The 22,234-nt window shown below is 45.0% G+C and overlaps 1 long non-coding RNA gene across 3 annotated transcripts in view; it reads left to right on the forward strand.

Annotated features, from left to right (window-relative positions):
* The window catches only part of LOC137525835 (uncharacterized), an 86,217-nt gene that overhangs the window by 53,078 nt on the left and 10,905 nt on the right, over positions 1 to 22,234 (forward strand). Inside the window, exons 3-5 of one of the 3 annotated variants that reach the window (XR_011023023.1) lie at positions 7,821 to 7,926; positions 12,864 to 13,058; positions 13,926 to 14,041. This is a non-coding gene — a long non-coding RNA (uncharacterized lncRNA). The remainder of the gene's footprint in view (positions 1 to 7,820; positions 7,927 to 12,863; positions 13,059 to 13,925; positions 14,042 to 22,234) is intronic. The other 2 variants (XR_011023025.1, XR_011023024.1) reach the window with 2 other exon arrangements.

Consider the following 22,234-nt stretch of genomic DNA (forward strand, 5'->3'; position numbering starts at 1 on the left):
GGATAGTAATTGCATTTTTCTCAAAGGAGGCTATATTGCTGCTACCATCACCCACAAAAAGCTCAGATATGTGAATAGTCATGTGACAATTGATATAGTAATCTGCAAAAAAGAGAGTTCAAAGAATGCAACAGGAGTAATGAAGACAGACTGCATATGGAAAGCTATTGGCAGCAGTCAGAGAGTGAAACCAGAAGTACTTTGTTTGGTTAAGCACAGACTCTTTGATAATCCTAATTAGGGATGCTCATTTGGAGTCTGCAGAATTGAAATTTCCGCATTTCTGATCAGAAATCCAATTTATCGCAATTCGGTATTTTTAGCCCAGTCACAGAACTCTGAAGCATTGGACCAATCAGAGAATGCAGAATTTTTCAGCAAAAATCAGAGCGGCCCAATCATAAGACTGATTTTCCGATTTCCGTTTTTCCAATTTTGACTAATAAAATACTCCTTGGAGAAATTAGAAATCTGAAAACTGGTAATCTGCAAATTGGAAATTTTAAAAAATGGAAATCGGAAAAATGGAAAATTGGAAATAAGAATTTCCGCAAATTCGGAAAGAGAGAGAGACTTTACTGTAATATGTAATCAATGTAAATATCGGTAAAATTAGATAGTAGAATAGCAGTAAATGTACCAATAATCTACTAACCGATAAATCCGCACTTATAACTCCGCCCATTTTAGCTTGCACCTTTTTTGAACTAGGGTTTCACACACACATATCATGGGGCTTAGTTCAGCTGAGAACTTCCTTGAATAATTCTCATGGCATCCCTGGTGATTTTATTGCCTGAAATCACTAATTAAAATGATGCAGTTATCAAAGTCTCCGGGTAAATCCAGGTCTACTGGAGAGAAAAAGTCGATCACCCACACTATGATCTTGTTAAACTCGGAGGTGATACAATAAGGATTCTAGTATCTTGTTGCCATAACAACCCAAGTGCTACAGTCTTCATATTTTCACTTGGTAAAGGTGTGACAGCTTATATGCACTTTGAACATCCTAAAGAAAGTGTCTTACGATATGCCAGGAACCAGTTTGATCTCAATTAAAAAAAGAAAAAATTGTCACAGTGAACATATCCCAGATTAATCACTGGGGCATGTTTATAGTTTCATATTTACATAGTTATTTGGGTTGAAAAAAAGATGTACGTCCATCAAGTTCAACCAGAAAAACAGTACAACACCAACTAGCACCATCACATGTCATAGTTAATTCAGGGGAAGGGGGAAAAAACATTACAAGGCTTGGATCAGATGAAACCACTGGGAATTACCTATGAATTATAGCCATGGATATCTTTCAGTGCAAGGAAATCATCTAAACCCCTCTTAAACACAGATATAGAATTTGCCATAACTGCTTCCTATGGTAATACATTCCACGTTTTGTCACGGTGTCAGCAGAGAGAACTGTGTCCATCTTCCCTCCACAGCTTCTTCCTCCATATCAAAACTGAGGCTTAGTGCAGTTTCTAGGCTAAATTGCTCCCAGGGAGAGTGTCAAAAAATACTGTATGCCCCCTCCCCCCCTCCCCCCCCCCCCAGAAAAATCCCCTTAGACTCAGATCAGGCAGAGAGTCCCCACCCCCCATCAAAAAAAAATACACTAAAAATTAGTTCAGACAGAGAGCCCCCCCACCCCACCCAAATCCCCTTAGACTCAGATCAGGCAGAGAGCCACCCCAAAATCCCCTTAGACTCAGATCAGGCAGAGAGCACCCCCAATGCCCTTAGACAAGGCAGAGAACCCCCTTCCCCCAAAAATCCCCTTAGGTTCAGACCAGGCAGAAAGCCCCCCCTCCCAATCCCCTTAGACTCAAACCAGGCAGAACCCCCCCATCCTATGTGTGTGTTGTCTGACAACAACCCAAATGCACACATACACAGGAACACACACATACATATGTTATACACGCAAACACACATACATACACACACATATACACATAAACGCAGTGGTCACGAGGTGATGACTTTGACGTCTGGCAGCCAAGGAAACTGGACGCTAAGGAGGAGTCAGGGCAAGTCATTACTTATGACACTGGTCTTTCTGGTGTTCTTTCACTGCACCTGTCATTATCGGTCATTCTGCTTGCGCCTTCCTCCCATTTATGCTACTTAAAGGGTTCATAGACTGTGCTTCACTTCGGCGGGACGCTTCTCTTATTCCCCTCACTTACTGGTCACAGAATACAATTACAGAAGGGAAATCTGTCCAGTGTAGATGCAGGCATCAGTAAATTCCCCAAATCACTCCTCATTCTATCAAAACCAAAAATGAGTGGAAAGAAAGGTGGCCGGTGTTACTTTAGAGAGAATCTGATGTGAGAAAAAAATGTTAGATATTTGCATCAGTAACGGGGATCCTCTGGATGGTCCAGATGCTTCCGGATCCTCCTACAGCCTGTGTGAGACTGAGTGACAAGCTGGCGCTGCCCCCTCCCATAACGCTTACCTCATCTCATGATTCCCTCCCCATAGGAGCTAACAGGAGGTATGAATATTGGCTGTAACAGTACTGCCATTCTACAAGTGCAGGGGAGACTGGGTTATTTAGTTGTTAAAGTGGACCTGAACTCAGAACTTCCTTTCTTCTCTAAAAGATAAGCAACAGCAAAATAACCTTTAAAGTAAACCATTTCTTTGTTGCAGCTGATACAAATCCGGCAATAAATCTGCAGTGTGTCTGATTACGTCTTTCATGAAAGCAGACTTAGGGTCAACATGCAGTGATTACAAATTAGCTGCTCTGCTGAGACATCCAGCTGACACAGCTGAAAGATCAAATTACAGTTGTGATTAGTCACAGATTAAGGGGAATTAGGTTTAACTCTCTAAATACATATAGGGTGCATTTCTCTCTGTTTTCCTTTTGTCCTGTGCAAGAGTTCAGGTCAACTTCAAAGAGAAACCGTAACCAAGAATGTAACTTCATTCCAGTCAGTAGCTGATATCCCCTTGCCCATGAGAAATCTTTTCATTTTCACAAACGGATCATCAGGGGGCTCTGTATGGCTGATATTGTGGTGAAACCCCTTCCACAGGAAACTGTAAGGACCATGGTCCTGGCAGTTTCCTGTCTGTGAACCTCATTGCATTGTGGGAAATAACAGCTGTTTACAGCTGTTTCCAACTGCCAAAAAAGCAAGCAGCATCTACTATCAGTGACATCACCTGCCAGCAGTACAATTGTCAACATGTGATAAATGTCAGAATGTAAATCAAGGAGAGGAAATATTTTACAAAGGGCAAACACTGACTAAATCCTTTATACATAATTATTGTAAAAAATGAAACACTTTTTTAATTACATTATTTTCACTGGAGTTCCGCTTTAATGCCTGCATAATAAATGTGACTTAAATGTTGCTGTAGCCAAAATATCAGCTTGGCAGCTAGAGAATCCAGGGAATATAGATGGGAACCCCCATATTTAATCTGACTCTACCCCTTAAAAAAAAAAAAAAGCTTATTTATGGCTGATCACCTTGTAAAATTGCTTAGTTTCCTGGCTGTAATTCCATCTCTTTCAGGACATTAAAAATAGTTACTTTGACTGGGGAAAGGGTTACCTGTACTTACCAGCATGAAGGAGAATGAATTCTGACCAAAGAACTTTTCACACAAAAAGGGTAATGTGAGCTGTGTGATTACAGAGCTGTTAGATGGTATTTTTAGATGTACGCCTGGGGATCTAGGCATTACAGGATCATAGTAAAAATGCTGACTTTCTCTTAACTCTGTTCCCACCTATGTAGCTGTAGCAGAAGAAACCCTTCAATATCATTTATGTAAAAAAGAAAAAAAAACATAGTCCAGAAATAATTTCTGACAGGAGGGATGTGTAGACCGGGATTTCCTACTTACTTTGGTCCTGATTCAGGTAGCTCCGGTAATGCCAGCAGAGTACTGGGCATTGTGTAATTAGAGCAAACAGTGGCACATAGGTAACAATAGCGTTTCTATGGTAACATTAACATTATATTACTTGTGTAACGCATAGCAATGCTTGCCTTACCCATGTACTGTGGGTCACGTTCATTGCGCAATGCTTAGTACTCTGCTGGTATTAATACCTGCACATGGCAGGTTTACCGGAGCTACATAAATCAGGGACCTTGTCTCTTTTACCAGGGGTGTTTTGTTTGAGCACCCGAGGCACCACAGTAATTTGGTTGCCTCCATAGGTACCCACGTTTAAAGGAAACCAGAGATAAATGCTTTGGCACAAAATAAACATATCCCCGACAGATTTAGAAATACTACAGTATACCTGCTATTTTCGCCACTCTGGTGTGCCATTTTTTTGTGTTTTTTTTTTTTTTACTATAACTCCATGCAAAACATAGTTCATCAGAAAAGCATATTTAGTGGGCTTTGTGCAAAATGAAATCACCATTTTACAAATCTCTTATGACTAACAAATATAGATTAAAAAAAAAACGTTTTTTAATATACCCTTCAATTAGCAGCTCCTCCCATCTCACCGCTGCTCTCTGTGATGCTGTGAATATACAGAACAGGAAAGCCGAGCCAGAAGGGGGCAGGCTTGGGCTTGAAAAGACATCAGAGAAGACAGACTCAGCTATAATGATTCCTGAGCAAAGCCAGACTGAATGCTCAGTTGGGGATTTTATTAGGGCTGATAACAAGCAGGCTGAGCGGTGAAGGATGAAACAGAGAGCAGGGTAGGTGTTTTCTCTAATGTTCCCACTGATTTTATATATATATATATATATATATATATATATATATATATATATATATATATATATATATATATTGAAATACATGAGGGTGCTTCGTCTCTGGTTTACTTTAAAGACGCGATTAGCTGCATCCACTATTTGTACGCAATTTTATCCGGCGCCTTTGACACCCAAATGTCCACTTATAACAGTTAATCATGGCTCTTAAAACCTATAGTGGTGCCCAAACTACCGCGGCAGATTTGTAGGGGCGAATCGGCAGGGAATCGGTGGTGATCGGTTAGGGTTAGGCTTTGGTTGGGGGGTCAGTTAGGCATTTTGGGCCAGGGGATTGGTTAGGAGGGGGATCGTTTAGGGTTAGGCATTAGTTCGGGGGTTAGTTAGGGATAGGATTTTTGCAGTTGGGGATCGGTTAGGCTTAGGCATTAGTTGGGGGATCATTTAGGTTTAGGCATTGGTAGTGGCAAATCGGCGTGGAACCGGTGGGGATCGGTTAGGGTCAGGCATCGATTGGGGGGTCAGTTAGAGTTAGGCATTTTGCAGCGGGCGACCGGTTAGGCTTAGGCATCAGTGAGGGGCTCAGTTAGGGTTAGGCATTGATAGAGGGAGGGCCAGTGTGAGAACAAGGTTAGGTGTTAGTAAAATATTGGTATGAATTACCAGTATTTTACCATTTGATTTAAGTAGTGGAATATTGTTAATTTTATCAATATTCCACTAACGGCTTTCTTCCGCACCCAAACTATTTTTTAAATGTAGGTGTTTTTTTGTTAGAACAATTTCATGAATTTCTCAAGTTTAACCCTACTTAGTAGTCACAAGGTTAATTTTGTTGTTTGGATGGCAATCTTCTCATGCAGCTGAGCCCTGGAACACCATCACGTAGTTTCCACCTCACTCAAGCTGTTTCCTGTCTAGACACAATATGGAGGTTATTTATTTATTTATTTTTTGATCTTTCACAGTTCTAAGAAGAAGGTTGTAGAGATAATTTATGTATCCCATTCCTCAGCACATCAGCAGAGCCTCACCTATTAATCTAACCACTTCTGTACCAGCAGTCTCCGCCCCCAGGACCACCGCCTCCCAACAAATCGCTGCAATAATACGACGCTCCCGCCGGTCACGCCGTTTTATCCCCGCCACAGGTCCCTCTCTCTGCTGTTATGACGGCAGAGCACTGTGCGCCGGTCAGGTGCCGCTTTCTTTGGCTCCTGACCCTGTCAATCAATGTAAGCCAATGGGATTGGTGTACAGTGGTGACAGGGCCAGGAGCCAATGGAAACGGCTTCTCTGCCATCATATTGGGGACAGCTGTGTGACACGGCTGTCCCCTCTGTGGGCTCGGAGGTGATTGGCTGTGATAGGCTGAAGCCTATGACAGCTGATCACTCTGATTGGCTGGTGGGGGCCGGGGGGGAGAAAGGGAGTGTGTAAAAAAAAAAAATATGTATTTAACAATAAATAAAAAAAATAACTAACATTGGGGGAGTGATTCAGACCCCACCAACAAAGAGCTCTGTTGGTGGGGAGAAAAGGGGGGGGGGGGAACGAATCACTTGTGTGCTGTGTTGTACGACCCTGCAGCTTGGCCTTAAAGCTGCAGTGACCTGTTTGACAAAAAATGGCCTGGTCTTTAGGGGGGGGGGGGGAGGGTAAAACCCGTGGACGTGAAGTGGTTAAAGTTTAGAAGTTTAGGTTGTAATTTGTCACAGCTGCATCCTTTCTCCAATTCATACGCCTTTTTTCCAGAAAATAATATGGGGCTACGGCATTTTTGCCCTGTGACCATTTTACGCTGACCAAGTTTGCGACAGTTTCACTATAGAAAGCATGATTTCTCCTGATGAACTTAGATGCAGAGACGTGACAGTTGTGATACCGAGAAGTGACAATGGTGGCCATACAAGAGACGGGATCTGCTGATCTCTCTGACATTGGAGATAACGGTTTGTTATCTGAACTGTCATCTGTCTCATCTGGAGCTTTGCCAGCAAAATAAGTGAAAATAACAGCCAGTGATAAGACATCGCACATTCTACTAAAAGTACTAATGTTGTTATACGTACCTGTAATTAAAATGTTTGAAAATGAGGCTCTGATCAATAATTACATCATATAAACAGTAGTTTATTGATCTAAGAAGTTAAAAACATTTTACTCACACTGTTCCCACAAAGGATTTGACACGGGTCCCACACAGGACTGGAGTTAAACATTTAAAGGACAACTGAAGTGAGAAGACTGGAGGCTGCCATATTTATTTCCTTTTAAATAATACCAGTTGCCTGGCAGCCCTGCAGATCTATTTGGCTGCAGTAGTGTCTGAATAAAACCAGAAACAAACATGAAGCTAATCTTGTCAGATTTGACATTAAGGTCACACACCTGATCTGCTGCATGCTTGTTCAGGGTCTATGGCTAAAAGTTTTACCACACACAACACATCGATGTTCTATAGATTCCAGCAGGGTATCTATTGAAAAACAATTGAACCGCTGCATTGCACTGCTCGATTCAATACAACACTATGGCCTATCGATCGTCCGCCACTCCTGCCCTGCCCCCAATCGACCTATACTTTCTGTCCTGTCCAATTGATACTTTGGGCCGATTTTTAATCAACATTTTAGGGAATTGATTCTCATCCAATTCAATCAAAGGGATTGAATCTGCAGGAAATAGAATTGGAAAATGGATGTGTGTAGACACAGCACAGCAAGTGGGTTGAAGAGCTCAGAAAAGCTCTTTTGCATAGATAGCAACTGAAGTTGTTTAACTCTTCCTGTACTGGCAACAATATGAGACTCTTCCCTTTGCTACTAATGTTTTATTTCTGAGCTGTACTACACATTTAAATCATTATATCATAAGTTTATTTTCACTTCAGATTCCCTTTAACGTTACTTTATATGTATGACTTTCTATGCTACTGCGGAGTACATATTGATCTTTTTTGTGCTGTTGGCAGATTGCTGTTTTTCACACCCTTTGTTTTCAGGTATCGTTGGTTACATCATCTCTCAGGCTGCTTTTTTACTAGTTATCCATCTCTGTTGTACCTATCAGTAAGGTATAAACTGTCTCTTATTCCAGACACATAGAGCCCGGCAGTCCCTAAGGACTGATTGGAGAAACACAGAGGAATACCTATATAAACAGACATGCAGAGAGCAGGCTTATCTAGATTTACATTGTTCAGGTGAGGACTAATCATAAAGACACAGGTACCAGTTATATATATCGTATTACCTAGAAATGAATGATTATTTTACATATATTGATATCCAGCACTTGGTAGATGATGCAAGCAGATGAAACTCTGAATGAGTAAAATGAGTCGAGTACATAAAGCAGATCTCCCCTCTGGGTCTCACATAATGAGCCACAGTTCCATGCTAAGCATTCACAATAGGGTCAGATGTGACACCGTATCTCTGTTTACTCAGCTTTACACCCTTGTCAGTCATTGACTGGACCCATTGCTGAGGGAGAGGGAGTTTCCAACTGCAGCCTCAGACTTCAGGTTTCTTCTCTGCTCCTGAGCTCCAGACCCTTAAACAGTGCTGTAGCAATAGGGGGTGCAAAGTCTGCCACTGCACAGGGGCCCCTGGACCAAAGGGGCCCACTATTATTATTAACCACTTCACCACTGAGGGGTTTTACCCCCTGACCACCAGAGCAATTTTCACCTTTCAGCGCTCCGTCCATTCATTCGTCTATAACTTTATTATTACTTATCGCAATGAAATGAACTATATCTTGTTTTTTCCGCCACCAATTAGGCTTTCTTTAGGTGGGACACTATGCCAAGAATTATTTTATTCTAAATGTGTTTTAATGGGGAAAATAGGAAAAAATGTGGGAAAAAATTATTATTTTCAGTTTTCGGCCATTATAGTTTTTAAATAATGCATGCTACTGTAATTAAAACCCATGAAATTTATTTGCCCATTATTCCCGATTATAAAACCGTTTAAATTATGTCCCTATCACAATATTTGGCCCCAATATTTTATTTGGAAATAAAGGTGCATTTTTTTCAGTTTTGCGTCCATCCCTAATTACAAGCCCGTAGTTTATAAAGTAATAGTGTTATACCCTCTTGACATAAATATTTAAAAAGTTCAGTCCCTAAGGTAACTATTTATGGTTTTTTTTTATTGTATATATATATTTTTTTTAAATTACAAAAAAAAAAAAAATTGGGGAGTGTGGGAGGTAATGAGTTAATTTATTATGTAAAACAATTTATTTGTATGTGTAAAATGCATTAGGGTGTAGTTTACTATTTGGACACAAGATGGCCACAGTGAGTATGTTTACATGCGACCTGTAAGCGACCAGAAGGACGCTTACAGGAAGCAGTAGGAGGCTGGGAGACTCACAATGATCTCGCTGTTTCTGAAAGAAGCAGCAGATCATTGCGGGGGCTTAGATCAACGAACGGGAATGGATTTTCCCGTTCATTGATCTCCGGGCAAGCGGGCGGCGGCGTACACGAGCGGCGGGTGCGCGCGCACGAGCGGCGGTAGCGCGGACAGTGGCGGGAGCGCGGAAGGTATGGATTTCTCCGTCCCTGGTTTTTTAGGAGGGAAAAAAGGGGCGGAGAAATTCGTACCGCCGGGGGTAAAGTGGTTAATTGTATTTATAAAGCGCCAACATATTACGCAGCGCTGGACAATAAATATATACAGTGATACAAGGATGACAGACATAACAAGTTTATACAACATAGAACAAAGTTATTCAAGGCAACTGTACAAAATAAATTATCATGCGATATGGGCTGGTTAGGTAGGCCCAGTAATACAAGTACAGGCTGTCATAGGAAAGGAGCACACGATCCTGTAGATTACATTTGGGAAGGGAGGACCCTGCCAGAGGCTTACAATCTAAGGGGGCGGGGTGGAAACATTAGGTGGGGTTGTGGAATAAATATTCAGAGAGTTACTGTGTGGGAGGGGTTGGGTAGGCCAGAGGTGGGTTTTGAGGGCTTGCTTGAATGTGTTGAAAGGATGGAGCAAGTCTGGTTCCAGAGGGTGGGGGCGGCTCTTGAGAAATCCTGCAGTGGGAAATGTGTGATGGGAGTGGGCTGCAGAGTCTGCCAATGCACAGGGGCCCATGGACCAAAGGGGCCCACTAGGGACATTCCTTTATCCACTTTGTTCTTCATTGTTGCTGTACTGGTAATGAATCACCTCTTTATACAACTGTTAAACACCGGAAACACAGGAACACTGCTGCAATTTGGCTGCCTGATTGATCATTTTGATTTCTGGCCCAGCCGATCAAAACATTCAGTAGTGACGCTCGATATTCCGATGATCAATGACCCCTGGCCAGTCTCCTCCCATGTAATGTGTATTCCCCTGGCCCCGCGGTGAGTGTGAAAGCAGCTCACCTATCTACTGTGCTGCTCCTTCAGCCTCTCCTCCATTGCCGCCAGGGGTGCCTGTACCCTGTGACCCCATCTCATGTACTGACGTCACGTACATGAGATGGGGTTACGGGGTACAGGCAGGGTTGCCAACTCATCCCTTTAACCATCTTAGCGGTATGGACGAGCTCAGCTCGTCCATCACCGCCGATGGCTGCCGCTCAGGCCCTGCTGGGCCGATTTTGTTCAAATAAAGAGCAGCACACGCAGCCGGCACTTTGCCAGCCGCGTGTGCTGCCCGATCGCCGCCGCTCTGCGGCGATTCGCCGCGAGCAGCGGCGAAAGAGGGTCCCCCCAGCCGCCTGAGCCCAGCGTAGCCGGAACAAAAAGTTCCGGCCAGCGCTAAGGGCTGGATCGGAGGCGGCTGACGTCAGGACGTCGGCTGACGTCCATGACATCACTCCGCTCGTCGCTATGGCGACGATCTAAACAAAACAAGGAAGGCCGCTCATTGCGGCCTTCCTTGTTTATTCTGGGCGCCGGAGGCGATCGGAAGAACGCCTCCGGAGCGCCCTCTAGTGGGCTTTCATGCAGCCAACTTTCAGTTGGCTGCATGAAATAGTTTTTTTTTAATTTAAAAAAAACCCTCCCGCAGCCGCCCTGGCGATCTTAATAGAACGCCAGGGTGGTTAAATACTGACACATCTAAGTTATACAGGTTCTGGGGCTTATCACACATAATCAGTGCCTAAACTGCATCTAACTAGCCACAAGACATGTATAATTCATAAGCGTCCGTATTTAAAGGGATGAGTTGGCAACACTGGGTACAGGTGCCCCCAGTAATGGACAGAAGGCACGTGAGGTGGACAGGTAGACCTTGTTGGGGGTACATTACATGGGAGGGCGGCAGGCGGAGGTGGGAGATATGCAGATTTCCAATAGATTTCATGCTGAAATCTTTTGGAAATCAGTGGGCAGCAAGGCCGGATTTACTATAAGGCACTGTAGGCACATGCCTACGGGCACCTGATGATAGAAATGTGGCTCACTCTGGTCCTTGTGTGCCTCCCTCATTTCTTCCATATGCAGAGTCCTGTGGGGAGTGTAAATGAGAGGTTACTTGCCTGGATCTTGGCATTCCAGTGACAAAATAGTGCAAGCCAAAGAGATAGTAAGTGCACACCAATAATAATTCCGCTGACCAGATCTCTCTTTAGTCGGGGACAACTTAATACTGAGGATACCTCCTACCTCTAGCTACCTAATACTAAGGGGCACCTGTAGCTACCTATGATGGGCAAGGGAAGTAAGGGAGAAATGACAGCTGGGACAGCCAGCACACTTGCGGTGCGGTTTGGCGGAAGTTTGTACATTTATGGATAGTGAAGTCTAGGGTGCCAGTACATCTGTGTCTGTAGGCTCCTGTGAGGTAAATCTAGGCCTGGTGGGCAGGTAACAGATCCCTCACTGGTCAGAGTCGAACATCGGAAAGGGATCTTTCAGATGGTCAAACTGGTGGCCATGGGGTAATGTATGGCCTCCTTTAAAGGACAACTTACTTCCATTTTCTGCAGCTTAAATGCCGCCAGCCACTGGAGTGGGAGGGGGGCGCGTGACCAGAGGATTGGTATGTCCCGGCACGGGCATAGGGCGTTTGCAGTGGGCCGGTAGAAGCCCCAGGTAAGTTGAACTCCTTTTTTTTTATTCCTGATTACAGTTGTCCTTTAACGGCCTCCTAAGGGAAAAAAAGGGGATTGCACATAAAACATTTCTGAACGTTGGGGAGGCATAAATTGCTTAAGAATTTTCCCATGAGGACCCGGTCCTGATGCCAAAACTTTGACATGGATTAACCCAATGCAGCTGAACCTCGTTCTCTTCCTTTGCCTTCCACTTTCTTCTCTTTTATTCTTCTATGACCTTTGTCTCGTCTTTCGTGTGCTCTCCTTCCTTTCCAATCTTTCTCTGATGGTTACAAAAGATTGGAGTCTCATAAAGCCAATCATTTACACTTTAGAATAACTTATCTGTGCACAAAGAACCCCAGGGACAGCAGGACACAGCCGATCCTCGAGAGACTATTGATGGACTAATTATGAGCAGGCGGGTAAGTCGACTGCCTCATGACAACCACAGAGCTTCCTCAATTAAGAAAAGGTGATTACTTGTAACTCATTGTTACAACCGGCCTGGCCCTAATATTTGTTGTGATGCCAGATAGATTGAACTTGAATACAGCAATACAAATACTGTAATATAAGACCATATATACATTCAAACATTAAACTCTCCAAATTATCATATATAACATAATTGATATCTTTTAGTGTTTTTTTTTCCTGTAAGTAGGCAAGATGGACAGAAATTACCCCTTTTACCTGTAATGGGTGAGGGTGGCTGATTTTTGTTCTAACTTAGGCCTTGTTTCCATCTATGCGCTTCTGTCCGCTTTTCAGCAACATGTATCAATCTGTAACATTGATGTGCTGATAAAAAGCGGACAGAAGCAGATAGAGGCGCACTAAGTGGAAACAAGGCCTTAATAGTGTGAGGACCAAATAGCACCATATACCCCCGTCATTGTATTTACCCCTCTTACTCATCTCCACCTGGGCATTGGAGGTGTGGATGAGTTTTTTTTTTCCTTGACAATAAGACAAGAGTGTTTTGCCATGGGGAAAGGGGTGGGGGTGGTTGACATAAAAACTGAGATCTGATCTTGTAACTCTAACCTCTGGCTCTTTTTTCTTACATAGGTTAACCTCAGTATGCCAAGAGACTGGGAGAGGCATTGGAACCAGAGTGCTGTGGTGCTGAGTCTGACAAGGTGGAGTCAGGAGAGTGAACAGCTGTTGACAGTGAGGTGGTACAAGTAGAACGGCCACCACTGATACAGAGTCTTGGAGGTCACCAAAAAAGACAGATCCATCCAAGCACACCACCTCAAGTAGGTAAATTTAATCACTTGGCAGTTGCCCTAGTTACACATAACTCTACATACTACACGTGTTGTTACTGGATGACTGTTATAAAGAATTTACCAATGGGGCACTCTAATGAAGAGGATACTACATGCACTAAATGGAGGGAAGATAATGAAGGAGGCACTTAATGAGAGTATTACAATAAGAGTGACATAAGGGGGGCAATGAAATAAAGGGCCACTAAATGGGAGCATTACAATAAAGGAATCCTAAAGCGGGCATTATAATGAAGAGGACACTGATGGGGAAGACACTGTTATGGGGGCACTCTTACAATCATGCATTTACTGTATATAGCACTGGCATCTTTTGCAGCACTTTACAAAGTACATAGTCATGTCACTAACTTTCTTTATAAGTGGTTGTAATCTAATCCCTACCATAGTCATAGGAACAAAGTGGACAAGTGCCCAGAGCCTAATCCGGAAAGGGAGCTGTGCATTAGTTATATTACAATCTGGGAAACTCTGTATCCTAGCAGTTGAAAACTGCATTACTATGTTTGTGGGTGACTATATTCCCCAGACCACGCCCCTTCCTTTACCCTCTCTGCTTCTCAGGCTAACCTCTCCCCACCAGTATGTGGTAAGGACTATAATGACTATGGTGGCATACAGGCTACTAATACACTCTTTTGGGTGTAAATAAAGCTCAGTTATGAGATTGTGCTACCTAAACAGTCCTACAATGCAGAACACTAATTGACAGTGAATCTGCTACATAGGGGTTAAGCGAATGAACTGGTGTAAAGCTGACTCACTGACACAACATGAATCTCCGCGGAGATGAGTAGAGAAGTCCTGTCATAAACAATCCCTTAATAAATTTCTCCAGCAGGACACCAGTTGAGATGTAGAAAAATGAAGACAATAATTGATGAATGTGTCTCCTGTGCGGCTGTTTGGTTCTGCTAATATGAAAAGTGACTGGCGAGACTGACTTCAGTCTGGGTAAGCAGTGGTATTATCAACTGATCAGTTAAAATGATCACGGCTATTCAACCAGAAAAAAAAAATATTGAGGTTGATTCATAAAGATTATGCCAATTACTAGAAACAGATAACAGAGACAACCAAAAATATAAAAATACTCTAAAAACCTTAAAAAAAAAAACCTTAATGAGAACTGCTTGTAGATTTTGAATCACTTTAAACAACGTGTTTCGTGGTGGACACCACTTCTTCAGGTCAATACAAATGTGCCTCCACAGAGAAGTAAACAGCCTGAGCGCTTTTCCTAGGCTATATGTACCTTACTGCACCTTACTTAATATTTCCACCTCAGCTAAAAGGTGAAATAATTCATGAGATGAAATAAGTATGTAGAGATATATCATCAGTTAAAGTACATCTGAACTAAGAGGGATATGGTGGCTGCCATGTTTACTGCCTTTTAAACAATATCAGTTGCCTTGAAAAACACAAATGGAGAGATAATCGAGAGCCCTTGATAGTATAGTATGTTAGCATATACATTTCATGAAAGGATACTCACAAAGGTGGGTTACCACTAAGGCAGCCACTGTAACAGCAGGTGGGGAGATTAGACCCAACTCCACTCAGGTTACAAGTAGCTCTCTGTAGACAGGAAACAATAGGGCATAACTCCCCTCCACCAATGGTGAACTTGAGATATTAAAACATAAATTGAACCTAGTAAGGCTCAGTTCCCATTTGGTACGGGACAAGACAGCCCGTTTGAATCGGAGCGGACCAGTTCAGTGTACACTCCAGTTTCTCGGTTCCCATTTGGAATGGAGCAAAATGGCCAGTTCCGAATGTGAACCAGTTCAGTGTACGCTCCATTTTCTCCTCCCGTTCAAGTTCAGAGAAGGTACGTTTCTACCATAGAATTCTATGTAAAACACATTTGTACTCCGGTAATAATGCAGCAGGCCGGGACTTTGGGTCCCTTTACTGCAACTTAGCAAACGGATGTGTTTTAAAAGGCAAGTGAGGGCAAACCCTATTTTTTGCATTGGATCTGTTTGCTACATTTTGCTGTGCTGCAGAATATGTACCAAATGGGCAGATTTTCTGTGGAAGAAGGAACCGAGCCTAATGACCCAACAACCAAACAGTTCCTCAATCTTAAAGTAAACCTGGGATGAAGGGTAGGGGGGGGGGGGATACATAACTGGGGCTTCCTCCATCATCCTCCAGGCTTATCGTTCCCTTGCCACCCTCCTTTGCCTCCTGGTTCTTCTGCAATTGGCCCTGTAAAGTCCTCCAGTCCGTGGCCAACTGCGCATGTGCAGCCCGGCCGCGCGCTCCCTCGTTGTGCTCCCGTAGCATTCTGGGACTGCGTCTGTGCCGGACGACTTACTGAGGCTGATTGCAGAAGATCCAGGAGGTTGGGGAGGACAGCAAGGGACTGATCTGCCTGGAGGGGGCTGGAGGAAGCCCCAAGTATGTATAATTTTTTTCCTCCTGCCCCATCTTAGGTACACGTAAGTAAGGTCTGTGAAGGGATAAAATCGAATTGGTTCCTATAGTTTATGGCATGTTGTTATTTGTTGTTCAACTGTGTTACAATATTTGAATTACTTTTATTCACTTAAACTGTGTCACGATCGGTGTAGCAGAGAGAGGGTCTGATTACCGGTAAACTGCAGTATCACCGAAAATGCAGAATAAACCCGATTATCGATGATCTGCAGTATCACCGATAATCCGATATAACGCTAACCTCTGAACACCTGAGTAGTGTAAGTGCTTGGTGCAACAGTAATACCTCGAGGACTAAGCCTCAGAAATAAGTGCCGTACAGTATGAAGTACGGCAGCATTACAGATTCCTTCCGAAGGCCTGGACTCTCCCGGGGGAGGAGTCAGGTGGAGCGTAGGAAGGACAGAACGTGAGTGACACCTAGGAGAGAGTGTCACTAACAGATCTGGGAACTGCCTCTAACAGTAAGGTCAGTTCTCGAAGTCAGGCAAGCCAGGTCGTAACACACGGACAAATACAGTACAGATTCAGAACGCAGAGGCGGAGACTAATAAAAAAGCAGGGTTCGGCAACAGGGTATCAGAAATATCGGGGTACAGAATCAGGAATCAGATGCAGAGTCTAAGAGCGAGCCGAGGTTCGGCAACAGGGTATCAGAATGACAAGGTACAAGATCAGAATACAGAAGAATAGTAACAAGCTTGAGGAACCTGAGGAGCAGGTTCCCAATGAATACAGGATGGGCCCAGGGGCAGTAAATACAGATCTGGCCCTGTGGAGCAGGTGCCCAGCAAATAAAGCGCTGGCCCTGGGGAGCAGGTGCCCAGCAAATACAGAGCTGGCCCTATGGAGCAGGTGCCCAGTAAATACAGAGCTGGCCCTGTGGAGCAGGTGCCCAGCACATACAGTGCTGGCCCTGAGGAGCAGGTGCCCAGCAAATACAGAGCTGGCCCTGGGGAGCAGGTGCCCAGCAGATACAGAACTGGCCCTGTGGAGCAGGTGACTAGCACATACAGTGCTGGCCCTGGGGAGCAGGTGCCCAGCAAATACAGAGCTGGCCCTGTGAGCAGGTGCCCAGCAGATACAGAGCTGGCCCTATGGAGCAGGTGCCCAGCACATACAGAACTGGCCCTGTGAAGCAGGTGCCCAGCACATACAGTGCTGGCCCTGGGGAGCAGGTGCCCAGCAAATACAGAGCTGGCCCTGTGAGCAGGTGCCCAGCAGATACAGAGCTGGCCCTATGGAGCAGGTGCCCAGCACATACAGAACTGGCCCTGTGAAGCAGGTGCCCAGCACATACAGGCATGAACTATCTCCTAGCGATAGAGATAGTTCTCAGGGTCGGGAAGGCCAAGTCGGCAACTCACAGACAAACAAAGTACAGGATCAGAAGACAGAGGCAGTGTAGTCAGACAGGCAGAAAGTCATAACAGATAGTCACAATCAAACTAGTACTTTAGACTATCAACAGAATCTAGCTAAGTGTAGGATTACAGCTCCAGCTGGTCCCGGCACACTTTCGGATCTGACTAAGGGTCTGCGTGCTACCACGAAGTGATTGCAACGACAGGCAACCAGCAACTGACTAAGTAGCAGAATATATAGTTGCTGGACTCTGCTGCCCCGCCCGAACCATTCAGCCAATCATGAGACCTACAGGAGTCAGCTGACCTTCCTGATCAGCTGACACTTCCCCTGCTGGTATAAAGGTCCTGCATTCAGGCCCGCGCGTGCATAGCTCTCCATCTGTCTAGGTGCACTAACAGACCCAGCCACACCAAGCACATGCTGCTGCATGCAAACAGCCGCTTTGCTGTCAGGACATGCGGCGGCTTTTCCGCATTCCACCACACAGCCAGACGCGTGCAAACCACCGCGTAGAACGCGGAGTCAGCCGCCTAGCTCTTGGCACACGCGGCGGCTTTTCCGCGTTTCCTCACAGTACCCCCCTCCTGAGGCGTGGACTCCGGACACGCCCCAGGAGACAATGATAGCGACATCCTCATCTCATACCCACACTCTTCACCTGATCAGATACCAAAGTCGAGGACCGTCCTGTGTCAGATTCAGAATTCTGGAACAAGGTATAAACGTAACAGTCACTAAATGTCTCGCATTCCGAACATAAATACAAGCTCTCACAGGTGCGAGATCTCTCATGAGTGACAACCGGTGCATCAGGCGAAAAACATTTCCCACACTCAGAACATTAATGTAATTTCCCATCAGTGTGAGACTTCCCATGACTGAGAAGTTCTTCCTCACATACAGAACACCAGTACAACTTCTCACCAGTGTGAGATTTCCCATGAGCAACAGGTCGCAGTTCAGGTACGAAAGAGTCCCCACACTCAGAACATGAATATGATTTCTCATCAATGTGAGACTTCCCATGACTGAGAAGTTCTTCCTCACATACAGAACACCAGTACTGCTTCTCACCGGTGTGAGATCTCCCATGGGCTACAGGCGGTAGTTCGGGTACAAAAGGGACCCCACACTCAAAACATGAATACGTTTTCTCATTGGTGTGAGACTTCCCATGACTGAGAAGTTTCTCCTCACATACAGGACACACGTATAATTTCTCACCTGTGTGAGATTTCCCATTAGTCACAGGTTGTCCCTCAGGTACAAAAGAGTCCCCACACTCAGAACACGAATATATGTATCCCTTAAAGTGGGGCCTACTATGGTTGACAAGATCTAAATTATGCTCAGGACATGAATGTGGTTTCTTGTTACTTAGAATCTGGTCAGATGATGGAGCTAAAGACTGTACGGTTTCAGACTCCTGAACTCGATTTGCTGCAATAAGCAAGCTTGACCCTTGCACAGCAGATTCATGACTATAGATAGAGCCATCACTCTTATAAAGTTCGGAAATGTTATCCGCATAGTAGCTCTCTATCTGTTGTTCCTCAAAACTAATCTCTGATCCCAGTGAGGTCGCACTTCCCCTATACGAGTTCTCACCAGAATGCAATTCCTCAGGAATAATAGGTGGTGCAGGATGTACGTGGGACTTTCTATGATTGAGGAGATCTGCATAATATACAAAATCCTGTTTACACTGTGAACATGGAAAAGATTTATCAGACGGACGGGAGACATCTAAATCGGGGTGATATTTAAGCGACAGATTTCCCACCATAAGTTTAGTTACACCAACACATGCTTTCTGGAGGCCGGGATCTGAACTAGCACCAGAACCCGTATTTCCCGGGGATGGCGCAGCAGACTCCTTAGAACTCGGGCCTCTCACCATCCCCCCAAAATTTTTTCTTGACTTTTTCCTGCAATTTCGTACCCAATGGTCATGTTGTCCGCAATAGAAGCAAAGACCCTCTAGGCGTCTTCGCGTCCTCTCTGATTCAGATAACCTAGAGTGGTGCCCTACGAATTTCCCTGGTGTGGGTACTCTAGATTGAATTACAGAGGGGGGTGACACTGGTGCAACAGAGTTTAAAATACACTTAATTGACTCAGTCAGTTGGTTAACCTGAGTCTGCAATGTATCAACCGTTTTCCTAACCTCCTTAAGAGTAGCGGTTAACACATCGATCCGTTCATCAAGTGTCACCATGTTTTTTGGGCCTGTCGTTCTGTCACGATCGGTGTAGCAGAGAGAGGGTCTGATTACCGGTAAACTGCAGTATCACCGAAAATGCAGAATAAACCCGATTATCGATGATCTGCAGTATCACCGATAATCCGATATAACGCTAACCTCTGAACACCTGAGTAGTGTAAGTGCTTGGTGCAACAGTAATACCTCGAGGACTAAGCCTCAGAAATAAGTGCCGTACAGTATGAAGTACGGCAGCATTACAGATTCCTTCCGAAGGCCTGGACTCTCCCGGGGGAGGAGTCAGGTGGAGCGTAGGAAGGACAGAACGTGAGTGACACCTAGGAGAGAGTGTCACTAACAGATCTGGGAACTGCCACTAACAGTAAGGTCAGTTCTCGAAGACAGGCAAGCCAGTTCGTAACACACGGACAAATACAGTACAGATTCAGAACGCAGAGGCGGAGACTAATAAACAAGCAGGGTTCGGCAACAGGGTATCAGAAATATCGGGGTACAGAATCAGGAGTCAGATGCAGAGTCTAAGAGCGAGCCGAGGTTCGGCAACAGGGTATCAGAATGACAAGGTACAAGATCAGAATACAGAAGAATAGTAACAAGCTTGAGGAACCTGAGGAGCAGGTTCCCAATGAATACAGGATGGGCCCTGGGGCAGTAAATACAGATCTGGCCCTGTGGAGCAGGTGCCCAGCAAATACAGCGCTGGCCCTGGGGAGCAGGTACCCAGCAAATACAGAGCTGGCCCTATGGAGCAGGTGCCCAGTAAATACAGAGCTGGCCCTGTGGAGCAGGTGCCCAGCACATACAGTGCTGGCCCTGAGGAGCAGGTGCCCAGCAGATACAGAGCTGGCCCTATGGAGCAGGTGCCCAGCACATACAGAACTGGCCCTGTGAAGCAGGTGCCCAGCACATACAGGCATGAACTATCTCCTAGCGATAGAGATAGTTCTCAGGGTCGGGAAGGCCAAGTCGGCAACTCACAGACAAACAAAGTACAGGATCAGAAGACAGAGGCAGTGTAGTCAGACAGGCAGAAAGTCATAACAGATAATCACAATCAAACTAGTACTTTAGACTATCAACAGAATCTAGCTAAGTGTAGGATTACAGCTCCAGCTGGTCCCGGCACACTTTCGGATCTGACTAAGGGTCTGCGTGCTCCCACGAAGTGATTGCAACGACAGGCAACCAGCAACTGACTAAGCAGCAGAATATATAGTTGCTGGACTCTGCTGCCCCGCCCGAACCATTCAGCCAATCATGAAACCTACAGGAGTCAGCTGACCTTCCTGATCAGCTGACACTTCCCCTGCTGGTATAAAGGTCCTGCATTCAGGCCCGCGCGTGCATAGCTCTCCATCTGTCTAGGTGCACTAACAGACCCAGCCACACCAAGCACATGCTGCTGCATGCAAACAGCCGCTTTGCTGTCAGGACATGCGGCGGCTTTTCCGCATTCCACCACACAGCCAGACGCGTGCAAACCACCGCGTAGAACGCGGAGTCAGCCGCCTAGCTCTTGGCACACGCGGCGGCTTTTCCGCGTTTCCTCACAGTACCCCCCTCCTGAGGCGTGGACTCCGGACACGCCCCAGGAGACAATGATAGCGACATCCTCATCTCATACCCACACTCTTCACCTGATCAGATACCAAAGTCGAGGACCGTCCTGTGTCAGATTCAGAATTCTGGAACAAGGTATAAACGTAACAGTCACTAAATGTCTCGCATTCCGAACATAAATACAAGCTCTCACAGGTGCGAGATCTCTCATGAGTGACAACCGGTGCATCAGGCGAAAAACATTTCCCACACTCAGAACATTAATGTAATTTCCCATCAGTGTGAGACTTCCCATGACTGAGAAGTTCTTCCTCACATACAGAACACCAGTACAACTTCTCACCAGTGTGAGATTTCCCATGAGCAACAGGTCGCAGTTCAGGTACGAAAGAGTCCCCACACTCAGAACATGAATATGATTTCTCATCAATGTGAGACTTCCCATGACTGAGAAGTTCTTCCTCACATACAGAACACCAGTACTGCTTCTCACCGGTGTGAGATCTCCCATGGGCTACAGGCGGTAGTTCGGGTACAAAAGGGACCCCACACTCAAAACATGAATACGTTTTCTCATTGGTGTGAGACTTCCCATGACTGAGAAGTTTCTCCTCACATACAGGACACACGTATAATTTCTCACCTGTGTGAGATTTCCCATTAGTCACAGGTTGTCCCTCAGGTACAAAAGAGTCCCCACACTCAGAACACGAATATATGTATCCCTTAAAGTGGGGCCTACTATGGTTGACAAGATCTAAATTATGCTCAGGACATGAATGTGGTTTCTTGTTACTTAGAATCTGGTCAGATGATGGAGCTAAAGACTGTACGGTTTCAGACTCCTGAACTCGATTTGCTGCAATAAGCAAGCTTGACCCTTGCACAGCAGATTCATGACTATAGATAGAGCCATCACTCTTATAAAGTTCGGAAATGTTATCCGCATAGTAGCTCTCTATCTGTTGTTCCTCAAAACTAATCTCTGATCCCAGTGAGGTCGCACTTCCCCTATACGAGTTCTCACCAGAATGCAATTCCTCAGGAATAATAGGTGGTGCAGGATGTACGTGGGACTTTCTATGATTGAGGAGATCTGCATAATATACAAAATCCTGTTTACACTGTGAACATGGAAAAGATTTATCAGACGGACGGGAGACATCTAAATCGGGGTGATATTTAAGCGACAGATTTCCCACCATAAGTTTAGTTACACCAACACATGCTTTCTGGAGGCCGGGATCTGAACTAGCACCAGAACCCGTATTTCCCGGGGATGGCGCAGCAGACTCCTTAGAACTCGGGCCTCTCACCATCCCCCCAAAATTTTTTCTTGACTTTTTCCTGCAATTTCGTACCCAATGGTCATGTTGTCCGCAATAGAAGCAAAGACCCTCTAGGCGTCTTCGCGTCCTCTCTGATTCAGATAACCTAGAGTGGTGCCCTACGAATTTCCCTGGTGTGGGTACTCTAGATTGAATTACAGAGGGGGGTGACACTGGTGCAACAGAGTTTAAAATACACTTAATTGACTCAGTCAG

This window comes from Hyperolius riggenbachi, chromosome 7 (genome assembly GCF_040937935.1).
Source record: "Hyperolius riggenbachi isolate aHypRig1 chromosome 7, aHypRig1.pri, whole genome shotgun sequence".
NCBI classification, from domain to species: domain Eukaryota; kingdom Metazoa; phylum Chordata; class Amphibia; order Anura; family Hyperoliidae; genus Hyperolius; species Hyperolius riggenbachi.